General features: G+C 47.9%; 1 long non-coding RNA gene across 1 annotated transcript in view; it reads right to left on the minus strand.

The window, feature by feature from the left end:
- The window catches only part of LOC106724036, a 22,088-nt gene that overhangs the window by 2,866 nt on the left and 6,836 nt on the right, over window positions 1-12,386 (minus strand). Inside the window, exon 2 of the long non-coding RNA XR_001359785.1 lies at window positions 611-616. This is a non-coding gene — a long non-coding RNA (uncharacterized LOC106724036). The remainder of the gene's footprint in view (window positions 1-610; window positions 617-12,386) is intronic.

Raw genomic sequence — 12,386 nt, forward strand, 5'->3', positions numbered from 1 at the left:
ACTTCCCTTCCTCCAGTTGCTCAGGTCCAAGTCCTGGGGTCCTCTCTGAGGCCTTCCTTCCTCTCCACACCAGCCCCACAGTAAATCCTGTGGCTCCGTCCTTCAAAGCAGCCAGCACAGGTCTGTGCCCTTGAACCCAGTGCTCATGACCAGGATATATTCACTTTGCGGAAATTCATTGAGATGTACACTTATGACTTGTGCGCTTTTCTGTATGTTTGTCATTTGTGATCAAAGATTTTAAAAGATGAAAAGATGTATCCAGAATCTAACCACTTCTCCCCTCCGCCTGCTACCACCTGAATCCCAGCCGCCAGCACCTCTCACCGGACCATTACAGTGGCTGGTCTCTGCTTCTACCCTTGCCTCCCCCCACCCTCCTGCAACCCCTTGAGTCCAACTCAATCCCTCCTCTGCCTGAACCCTCCCATGGCTCCCACCTCACACGAGTGAAGGCCAAAGTCTTCCCTGTGGTCGGAAGGCCTGGCCCCCCTGCACCTGCTCCTTTCTGTGGTGCAGCATTCCCCCCTCGGGCCTGCCAGGACCACCCCAAAACCTCCCCAAGGCCGCCTCCTTCTTGTACTTCAGGCCTCAACTCATATATCAAAACCGCTCCCTCTCCCGGGTTTATAGTCTGTATAGACTCTCATGCTATTTGCAACTACGTCATTTATTTCTTTGTCTACGTGCTTGTTGCTGTCTCTCTCCCTAGAATGTTGGCTCCAGGAAAGAGGAAACCTCACCTGGTTCATTCACTGCCGGTTCCCCAGCACCTAACATTTTTAAAAATTGATTTTGAAGGGAGAGGGAGAGAGAGATAGAAACATCACTGATGAGAGAGAATCATTGACCTGCTGCCTCCTGCACGCCCACTACTGGGGATCGAGCCCGCAACCCGGGCATATCCCCTGACTGGGAATCGAACTAGTGACCTCTTTGGCTTCAGGAAAGAGGAAACCTCACTTGGTTCATTCACTGCTGGTTCCCCAGCACCTAGCATTTTTAAAAATTGATTTTGAAGGGAGAGGGAGAGAGAGATAGAAACATCAGTGATGAGAGAGAATCACTGACCTGCTGCCTCCTGCACGCCCACTACTGGGGATCGAGCCCGCAACCCGGGCATATGCCCTGACTGGGAATCGAACTAGTGACCTCTCTTGGTTCATGGGTCGACACTCAACCACTGAGCCACACAGCCAGGCTAGCATAGAGCCTAATATTTGTTGGCTGAATGAAGGCTGCCATGAACATCCTTACCCCAGCTCTCTGGACACAGCTGAAAGTGTGAATACCGGGATCGGAGGGTACGCTCATTTTAAATCTGAGTCAATGCTGCCGAACTGTCCTCTCAGCAATCAGGCCCGGGTTATATTCCCACCAATGGCGTGAGGCTCAGAGAGGGGGCGTTACCTAAGGCTGCCAGCAGAAAGCAACGGAGATGACCGGCAAACCAGGATGGCCTCCTTTATTCTCCTTTCTCCATTCCTGAGTTCCTAGTAGTTCAGAACCTAAGGCAGTGATGGCGAACCTATGACATGCGTGTCAGAGGTGACACGCGAACTCATTTTTTTGGTTGATTTTTCTTTGTTAAATGGCATTTAAATATATAAAATAAATATCAAAAATATAAGTCTTTGTTTTACTATGGTTGCAAATATCAAAAAATTTCTATATGTGACACGGCACCAGAGTTAAGTTAGGGTTTTCCAAAATGCTGACATGCCGAGCTCAAAAGGTTCGCCATCACGGTGCTGTCCTCTCCTCTGTTTTTACTCTTTTTACTTATGCTCTCCCCTCTGTCTGAAGTGCCATGTCCCCTGCATGTCACCAGACTGACTCTTCTATATGTGACACAGCACCAGAGCTAAGTTAGGGTTTTTCAAAATGCTGACACGCCGAGCTCAAAAGGTTCGCCATCACTGGCTTAGAGTATTATCTAGCACGAAATAGTCACTCAAACACTATTTCGTCGTCATCACTGACAGTTCTTGCGGGCGTACTGGGCGCTGGCATTGTTCTGGGCTGTTTCTGTGTAACTCACGTTTCCTTTACAAAACCCCACCGAATGCACAGCACTGTTTTCCCATTGTACAGAGGAGGAAACTGAGGCACGGCAAGGTTCGGTGGTTACTGCAGGGCCACACAGCTGGTAGGGACTTTCCCATTGTCACCATCTCAAGCTCCAGGACTTGAGACTTTCTAGTCTGGAAGACCTTCCCACCACCCTGTTGCCCTGGGTTCCCCGCAGGGGTTCCTCTGACAAGGGGCTGCCATCCCCGTTCCACAGGTGAGATGCAGAGGAAGGGAAAGCACCATGTTTTTCAGCCTCTATATGTTACCGGCACTTTATACATAGACATTATCCCATTGAATCCTTGCAGCCACCCTGGGAGGTAGATTTATGGTTATTAGCTCCACTTTTGCAGATGAAGTTCAGAGAGGTTCGGTGACTTGTCAAACATCACACAGAGCATGAATTATAGAGGCCTTAACTCAGGAGGTGAAGCTGGCTGGCTTCCAGAGGTCGCCAAGACGGGGCGTGGCGGGGGAGGGTCCTAGGTTAGCTCATCCGGGCAGCAACGGGCTGATCTGACGATGGTGGTGCAGAGACTGGGACAGCAGACAACTGGCTTCTCTCTGCTGTCTCATAGCTCGCCTGGTGGGTTGACCCTGGCCCTCACCCCTGAAGGGCTGAGTCCCTAGTTACCACGCCCTTCAGGCCGCGGTGACTTGTCAAACATCACACGGCGCATGAATTATAGAGGCCTTAACTCAGGACTGGCTCCAGGTCCAAGCTGCCCCTGCCATCCCCAGATGCGGCTCCTGTGCTGTCCCAGTCTCTGCACCACCGTCGTCAGATCAGCCCGTTGCTGCCCGGATGAGCTAACCAGTGGATCACCCCAGTTGGTCACTTTGGTCTTCTGGTGCCAATCCAGCAGCAGGCAGGGGAGGCCTTGCCACACGGCCTGGGTAACCGTTGCTGCCCGGATGAGCTAACCTAGCCACCACCCCCCACACCCCCGCCCGCCTCGGCGATCTCTGGACGCCAGCCAGCTTCACCTCTGCGTCCGAGCGGCCATCCTTGCTGAGGAAGGCCAGGGAGAAAGGCTCCGTAGCCCTGCATCAGGAGCAGAGGCTGATGGGGAGGGAGTTGTGGGCTTGTTTCAAATTGGGAGAAAGTGAGTTAGAGCCAGCAGGGCTGTCCTCCGCTCAGCAAACACATACCAGATTCCCAGCGTGTGACCTGAACTCCCCAAGAAATGACACATGAGGTGTCTAGTCAGACAAGTAGCCCTACCGGGGAGCAGACACTCCCTAAAATCGCCCTGGACGAAGCCTGTGACGCAGGCGGAGCGGGCCAGCAGGTCAGCGGGACAAGAGAGGCCAGGAACACGCTCAGGGGAACGTGGGCGTTTAGGGTGTGATCAATGGGACGTTTAAACTCGGGGAGAAAGAAAAAGAAACCAAGGGAGGATAAACTATTAAAGGAGAGGTTTGGGGAGAGCTGGAAAGTTCTATGGGAAAGCCTGGGGTAGGTCCTGCCATGCGTGCAGCCGGTGTCCCACCAGACCCCTCCGCTCGCAGCGCCTGGCCCCACCGTGTGCATGTTGGCAGCTGACTCGCGGCTGCCTCCTGCGCCCTCAGACCACGGGCCCACTTTATGGCACAGGAATGTGGTGGTGGCCACGCTGCCATGTGCTGCACCAGCAAGAAGCTGCTGGCCTCCTGGGGTGATGGGCCAGCCTCTGGACACACAGCTGAGAAAACGGCAGGAGAGGGCGCGGGCGTCCTTCAGGGCGAGGCACGCACTGTAAGCCCACGGATACTTTACAGCACGGGGCCGACACAGGCTCGGGAGTCTGGGACCACGGAGTGGAAGCAGGAGTGGCCCTGCTTACCATCACGTCCAGTGGCCTCCCTGGGGAATCTGTGCTTCCAGCCCCCCAACTTGAGACTCTGTGGGTCTAGAAATGCGAATGCCCAGAGTGGGGGGCACATTTCCCCTGGGGACATGGCTGGAGCCCCAATAACTTTAGAGCTACACCTGCCACCTGGTTGGTCACTTTGGTCTCCTGGTGCCAATCCAGCAGCAGGCAGGGGAGGCCTTGCCACACGGCCTGGGTAACAAACCCCGGTCCTCTCGGAGCTGGAGCTGCTGCTGTGTAACGGGGCGCTCAGGTGATCCACGGGGCCTCTCCAGGCACCCAGGCTGAGTTTTATTTGTAAGGAGGCGAGGACCATGACCGAAGGCCTGAAGGCGTGGTAACTAGGGACTCAGCCCTTCAGGGGTGAGGGCCAGGGCCAGGCGAGCTATGAGACAGCAGAGAGAAGCCAGTTGTCCAAGGGGAGGGGGAGGGCTAGATGAGTGAATGGCAGAGGAGGGAGCTGTTGGATATCAGTTAAGGCTCTAGAACTAATTCTCCTCTTCGACCTTTACCCAGAAATTATGCCCAATCGGAATGCTGCAGAAGCTATAGCTGATGGAGTGAGCTCCATGGGAAAAGCGAGTGTTCTGAGCCGTAGTTGCCTCTGTGGTGCCCCCCAATCCCTTTCCAACAGCATAGCCACCCCCAGCTGCCCCCGCCTCCTCCTCATGGCAGACCTTCAACTCCATGGGAAAAGCGAGTGTTCTGAGCCGTAGTTGTCTCAGTGGGTGCCCCCCAATCCCTTTCCAACAGCATAGCCGCCCCCAGCTGCCCCCGCCTCCTCCTCATGGCAGACCTTGCCCTGGGTCTGAACGGTCTGGATGCATGAAGGCTGATTCCTTGCCTCCAGGTGCAACTAACTGGGTGGGACAACTGGGGCTCCATCACTCTCTCTGAGTCTAGACCAGTGGTTCTCAACCTTGGCTGCACATTAGAATCACCTGGGAATCTTTTTAAAATCCTGATTTCTGGGCCTCATCCTCTGGAAATTCTCTTTCTTTGTTACTAATGTTGTGGCCCCACCCCATAACAAAGAAACAGAATTTCCGGAGGATGAGGCCCAGAAATCAGGATTTTAAAAAGACTCCCAGGTCCAGGTGATTCTAATGTGCAGCCGAGGTTGAGAACCACTGCTCTAGACCAAGCTCGCCACCAGCGCAGACCACACGGCTGCTCAGCTTTTCCTGGCCGCCCTGTCCTGATGGCCTCATTCTCCTTCTTCTGAGAACAATTCCCCAGGCACGTGGGCAAGAACTCCCATTTCGGGCTGTTTCTCAGGAAGCTGATCTAAGGCAGATTCCGTCCTAACTCCATTTAAAAATGTGTTAACTATGAGAGAGATCTCTAAAATTACTAAGCAAAAACAGGGAAAAATACTTTAAAAGGTTGGGCTAAGAGAAAGCCTTCAAAAGAGAGTCACAAAGCACACTTACAAAAGTAAAAAGTTAAAGGTTGATAAATTTAAAGGCACCTCTCTCTCTCTCTCTCTCTTTTTTTTTTTTTTTACTATAAGTGCACACAAACATGCTGTGATTACTGACACGCACTCTCTCCAATACAGAACACGAATGAGTTACGCTTCCACTGACACGTCGTGGATGTCCCGTTGATTTGAAAACGTGTCCACATATTTTTTTGACATGCCTCCCTTCGAAAGGAGTGCAATCCTCGTGCCCTTGAACGTGGGCTAGTTTTAGAGACTCAGCAGTAACAACCAGAACGTGTGACTTCTGAGGCTAGGTCATAAGAAGCGTCTCTCTGGATATTTGCTCATGGAACTCAGGTCCCGTGTTGCAAGGAAGCCTAGGCCACACAAGAGGCCATGTGTAGGTGTCTGGCCGACAGCCCCAGACCAGGCCCTCAGCCAACAGCCAGCATAAATAGCCACACATGTAAGTGAATGAAGCTTTAGATCAGTGGTTCTCAACCTTGGCTGCACATTAGAATCACCTGGGAATCTTTTTAAAATCCTGATTTCTGGGCCTCATCCTCCGGAAATTCTGTTTCTTTGTTATGGGGTGGGGCCACAGGTTGAGAACCACTGCTTTCGATGATTCCAGCCCCCCAGCTTTCAAGACTTCTAGCTGAGACCCCAAACATGGTGGACCAGAGACAAGTCATCCCCACTGTGGCCCGACTGAATTCCTGACCCACAGAAACCAGGAGAGATCATAAATGATTGCTGCTGTTTTAAGCCACTAAATTTAGGAAGCAAGAGATAACTAAAACAAGGACTGAAATATATGGCATAGAAACGAAGAGCAATGAAATTGCACAGACCCAGTACTCATTTGCAGGAAAAATCCAGACAGTTCAAAACACAAAGTAAGCCCAGCCGGCATGGCTCAGTGGGTGAGCGTGGACCCATGAACCAGGAGGTCACGGTTCAATTCCCGGTCAGGCACATGTCCAGGTTGTGAGCTCGATCTCCAGTAGGGGGCGTGCAGGAGGCAGCCAATCAATGATTCTCTGTCATCATTGATGTTTCTCTCTCTCCCTCTCCCTTCCTCTCTGAAATAAAAAAATATATATTTTAGTAAAACAAAGGGGGTCTGACATTTCAGATTCCCTACAATTTCTTGTCTTCAACATTTCATATGCAGTCGAGTTGATTTTCCCATAAATATAGTTTGCTGTCTTAAATATATAAAAATTAACATCCAGAAGAAACTTCTGTTTGGCAAACTGAAAAAAACAGGTTGGCTTTCCTGTGCAAGGACTTGAGCTTGGACAGCAAGCATGTCAAACTCAGTGGCTAACACGGGCCAAATAAACAAGGTTTAAGTTTATGTGGGCCGCAAAAAACAAAAGCTTCAACTTTCAATGTATAACTTTGGTACACTAATAGCATTATTACATATCAGATTATTTTACTTTTTACTTCTCGGCAAAAATACTCCAATTCCCAATTTTCTTGGAAATTTCTATGCTCATCAGCAATTTTTCATTTATTTTTACTACCACTTGATTTCAATAGAGACATGGCTGAAATAAATGAGTAACCATTAACATAAAATAATAGAACATTTTAATAAAAATTAATTTTTCTTGAACATTAACTTACCAGACACTGAATAACTGCACAAATTAATAAGCGTCACACAAATAAACCTATTTTTTTTGTTCTCCGAAAGTGAAATATTTCCTGTTGCGCACACCAAACAAGTCAGTCTAAGACTAAAGACGTGGCAATTGGCTGCTAAAATATTTGCTGCTAGTATTAGTGGAGAGAAATGGCGCGCCTGCATGTAAGGCATGTAAGGGAAATGCATGCAACATGGTTATAGTAATCAGTCATTAGCGAACGTTGTAGTTCATTATTAATAATTATGTATAACAGGATATTGTAAAAAATTAAGTTACAAAATTTTTATCAAAACGTTTTATCAAAAATATTCCTTGTGGGCCACATGTGGCCCGTGGGCCGCGAGTTTGACATACTTGTTGTACATGCTTCCAGTAACACTGAGTGTGCAAGGATATGTGTGAAACCATGCCTAGGCCCAATTCGCCCTCACTCTATCTACAACGCAAACTCTTTCTCACAAAAGAGAGAGCAAATCCATGAACCATGAGACAGAAAGGGAGCATCTAGGCCCAGCAGTCTGCGAAGTAAATACTATGAGAATCGTATCTTACAGATGAGAAAACAGGTTCAGAGAGGTGAGCTCACAATGCCCCCCAGCGAGTGGGACAGCCAGGTCTCCAAATCAGGCCTATTCGATTCCCGATTTTGGTGGACGAAAGCATCCCCGGGATGCTCTTACCAATACAGGTTCCTGGTCCCTCCTCAGAGAGTCAGTAGGTCCCAAGGAGACCAGGCGTCTGGATTTTTCATAGGGGCCGTCCCCCAGGGGAGTCTCGGTCCCACTTTGAGGGTCACTGAACAAAATGAGCAACCCTATCCTCCTTACGAACCAGACCTTGCCCCCCAAAAAGGAGAAAAGGCTGGGGAACTGTTGTATATTAGAGAGACACGACAGCAGGATTAGTTAGTTATCGCTACGCAACAAGTTGCCCCCAAACCTAGTGGTTTGAAATAACATTTATTCGCTTCTGCCGGGCAGCTCAGTTGGTTAGAGTGTCGTCTGGGTATGCCAAGGTTGTGGATTTGATCCCCTGTCAGGGCACATGCGAGAAAAACCAATAAATACATAAATAAATGGAACAACAAATCTGTCTCTCTCCCTCTTTCTCTTAAAAAAATCAATAAAAAAATAAGACAACATTTATTATTTCCATTTCTGTGGGTCAGGAAACCGGGCTAAGAGGCTCTGAAAAGGCTGCAGTCAAGGTCAGGGCTGCAGTCTCAAGTGGCCGAAGAATCTGCGTCTAAGGTCACCCCTGTGACATTGGCAGGATTCCGTTCCCAGGGGGTGGTTGGTCTGAGGACCTCAGTCCCCCCCCCCCCCCCCCCCCGGCTGTTCGTGGAGGCTGCTCACAGTTCCTGGCCCCGTGGATCTCTATGGCCTTATCCTAGAAGTGACAGCTCATCCCCCCCTTTTTTTTAAAAAATATATTTTATTGATTTTTTTACAGAGAGGAAGGGAGAGGGATAGAGAGTTTAGAAACATCGATAAGAGAAACACTGATCAGCTGCCTCCTGCACACTCCCCACTGGGGATGTGCCCGCAACCAAGGTACATGCCCTTGAATCGAACCTGGGACCTTTGAGTCCGCAGGCCGACGCTCTATCCGCTGAGCCAAACCGGTTAGGGCAACAGCTCATCCCTTTTGCTGAATCTGTTCATTATAGAAGTAAGTCACTAGGTTGAGCCTATGTGGAGGGGCGGGAAGACCAGGAGGCAGGGATCATTCGGAGCCATTCAGACGCCGCCCACTTCAGCAACAAATGCAACGTGTAGACCTGGTTTCAATAAACCAACTGTAAAGAGACATTTATGAGATAATCCAGGAAATTTGAACATGGACTATGTATTAGATTATATTAAGGAATTACCATTATTTAGTAAGATATGACAAAAGTCTGTGGTTCTGTTAAGGAAAAAGATTCCTCATATTTTCGAGATATATCTGAAGAATATTACAAGTGAAATGTTATGATGTCTAGGATTTGCTTTAAAATAATGCAATGGGGATAGGGGAGGGGGATGAATGGGGGATTACATGAAACTGAGTTAGTCGTATGCTGATAAATGTTGACATGAGTAAGCGCTACATGGGTAAGGGGTTTCATTACACTGTTCTACTTTTATGTTTTCAAAATTTTCCATAATAAAGAGTTAAAAATCAAAGTAGCCGAAACCGGTTTGGCTCAGTGGATAGAGCGTCGGCCTGTGGACTCAAGGGTCCCAGGTTTGATTCCGGTCAAGGGCGTGTACCTGGGTTGCGGGCACATCCCCAGTGGGAGATGTGCAGGAGGCAGCTGATCGATGTTTCTCTCTCATCGATGTTTCTAACTCTCTATCTCTCTCCCTTCCTCTCTGTAAAAAATCAATAAAATATATTTTTTAAAAAATCAAAGTGAATTGAAACTAAAAGCTGCACACTAAAATTGAAATAATATACAAATTCTAAAGCTGTTGCATATTGACTACATTTTAATTGTTAGAGAAAACAGTAAGAGAGACATATTTCAGATGAGGAAAGATAACCATAAATGTGAAAGAGCAAAAAAAATAAAAGAGGGGGGGAATGAAGAAAGAAAGAAAGAAAGAAAGAAAGAAAGAAAGAAAGAAAGAAAGAAAGAAAGAAAGAAAGAGGGAAAGAGGGAAAGAGGGAAAGAGGGAAAGAGGGAAAGAGGGAAAGAGGGAAAGAAAGGAAGGAAGGAAGGAAGGAAGGAAGGCAGGAAGGAAGGACGGGAACCAGCCCTCTATGAGAGGCAGCTGACTCCTGACTCTAGTTTAACCAAAGAAAGCAGGGAGATTCAGGTCATTCTAGTGAAAGAGCATGTTGGGCAGCAAATCTAAGTCCTTGGGGTTTCCTAGTGTCTGGGAAGGAGTAGCTGGAGTTTAGGGCTGTCCTGGGCCCAGAGGGGTGGAGAAGCTGACCCATTTCAGAACGGGGATGGAGGCAGGAGGCCCAGAGGCAGCTGGTGTTGGGGCTCTCGGCCGTGCTTTGGATGTAACGTTGTGCAGGATGCCATAGTCTTACAGACCCTGCATTATGGGGAGAATAAATCCCACACCCTCATCTCTAGACAAAGGCCTGAGGTTCCCTTCTCATTCTGGATTAGGACAGGAGTTTTACATCATGGATGCCTAGCATGGGGCTTGGCATACAAGAGGTGCTTACTATTCATTTATTCCATCTAGTGGTAGTGGTCCTCAATCAACCATTTATGCATATTTGAATTTTCCAGAAATCTTTTTAAAAAATATATTTTTATTGATTTCAGAGAGAAAGGGAGAGAGATAGAAACATCAATGATGAGAGAGAATCATTGATTGGCTGCCTCTTGCATGCCCCCTACTGGGAATCGAGCCCGCAACCCAGGCATGTGCCCTTGACCGGAATCGAACCTGGGACCCTTTGGTCCGCAGGCCGATGCTCTATCCATTGAGCCAAACCAGCTAGGGCTTCAGAAGTCTTTTAACATTATTTGATTCTTTATAATTGTGTGTGATTCTTTACTAAGGCAATGCAGTCATTTTGGAACAAGTAATTCATTTGCCTAGTTCAATATTCAAAAGGGCCCAAAAGCATCTGTGACAGGGTTTCCTCCCACCTCTGTTCTCCAGACACCCAGCTCCCCTCCCTGGAGGCAACCACGCTCAAGTACATTTATGTATATGTGACCAAATATGTATGTTTGGGTTTTGCCTTTTTAAAACAAACAGTAGCAAACCACCCACATTGTTCTGCACAGGATTCCAATTCCTCCACATCCGCACCAACACTTGTTATTTTCTGTTTGTTTTTAAATAATAGCCATCCCAGGAGGTGTGAAGTGGTATATCATCTAGTTTTGATTTGCATTTCCCTAATAACTAATGATGTTGAGCATCTTTTCATGTGCTTCTTGGCCATTTGTATATCTCTTTGGAGAAATGTCTATTAAAGTCTGCTACTAAATTCTTAAAAATATATATTTAAAAGACTAATGACTTGCCTGGTCGATGTGTCTCAGTGGTTGAGCATGGACCTAAGAACCAGGAGGTCCTGGTTCGATTCCGGGTCAGGGCACGTCACTGGGTTGTGGGCTTGATCCTCAGTGTGGGGGGTGCAGGAGGCAGCCGATCAATGATTCTTTCTCATCATTGTTGTTTCTATCTCTCTCTCCCTCTCTCTTCCTTCCTCTCTTAAATCAATAAAAATATATATTTTTAAAGACTAATGACTTTATTGTTTTGGTTAAAATGATACCCATTCATTATAAAAATTCAAGCAAACCAGAAAACAAAGAAAAAAACTAACAGCCAAATTTCACTACCCAGAAATAGCTGTTACTATATTAAGATTTGGTGAACATCATCCTAGTAATCTCATAGGTAAAGAAATAGAAAAAAAGAAACTTGTAACAATCAGTTTATACTATACTAGAGGTCCAGTGCAAGAAATTCGTACACTCAGGGGGGGGGGGTCCCTCTCCCTCAGCCCGGCCTGCGCATTCTCGCAGTCCAGGAGCCCTTGGGGGATATCTGAGTGGGGCTAAGCCAGCGGATGGACATCCTTAGCGCTACTGAGGAGACGGGAGAGGCTCCCACCACCACCGCTGCTCTCGCCAGCCATGAGCCTGGCTCAGGGCTTCTAGCTAAGCAGCGCTCCTCCTGCATTGAGCGTCTGCCCCCTGGTGGTCAGTGAGCATCATGGCGACCGGTTGTTCCACCTTTCAGTCGATTTGCATATTAGCCTTTTATTATATAAGATGTCCTATTTTAAGACAAAAACATTACATTTCCTTTATTTAAATTGAACGGGAGAAAAAGAAATGCGCGTCATAGCTACCAGTCGACCGGTTGCTTCAGCTTTTATATATATAGATAGCATTTTTTAAAAAAATATATTTTATTGATTTTTTACAGAGAGGAAGGGAGAGGGATAGAGAGCCAGAAACATCGATGAGAGAGAAACATCGATCAGCCGCCTCCTGCACGCCCCCCACTGGGGATGTGCCCGCAACCAAGGTACATGCCCTTGACCGGAATCAAACCCGGGACCCTTGAATCCACAGGTTGACGCTCTATCCACTGAGCCAAACCGGTTCTGGCAATATATAGATAGCATTTTAAAGAAAGGATCGTGCCCTTTCCATTCTACCTAGAGGAATCCATTCTGTTTTATCTGTAGTTCCTACCGTAACATAATGAAAAACTTAAAAGAAATAATTAGCCCTATCTGGTTTGGCTCAGTGGATAGAGCATCCACCTGAGGACTAGGTTTGATTCTGGTCAAGGGCACATGCCAGGGTTACTGGCTTGATCCCCAGTAGGGGGCTTGCAGGAGGCAGCTGATTGATGATTCTCTCTCATCATTGGTGTTTCTCTCCTCTCCCTCCCC

The sequence above is a fragment of the Myotis brandtii genome, unplaced genomic scaffold (assembly GCF_000412655.1).
Source record: "Myotis brandtii unplaced genomic scaffold, ASM41265v1 scaffold698, whole genome shotgun sequence".
In the NCBI taxonomy this organism is placed as follows: domain Eukaryota; kingdom Metazoa; phylum Chordata; class Mammalia; order Chiroptera; family Vespertilionidae; genus Myotis; species Myotis brandtii.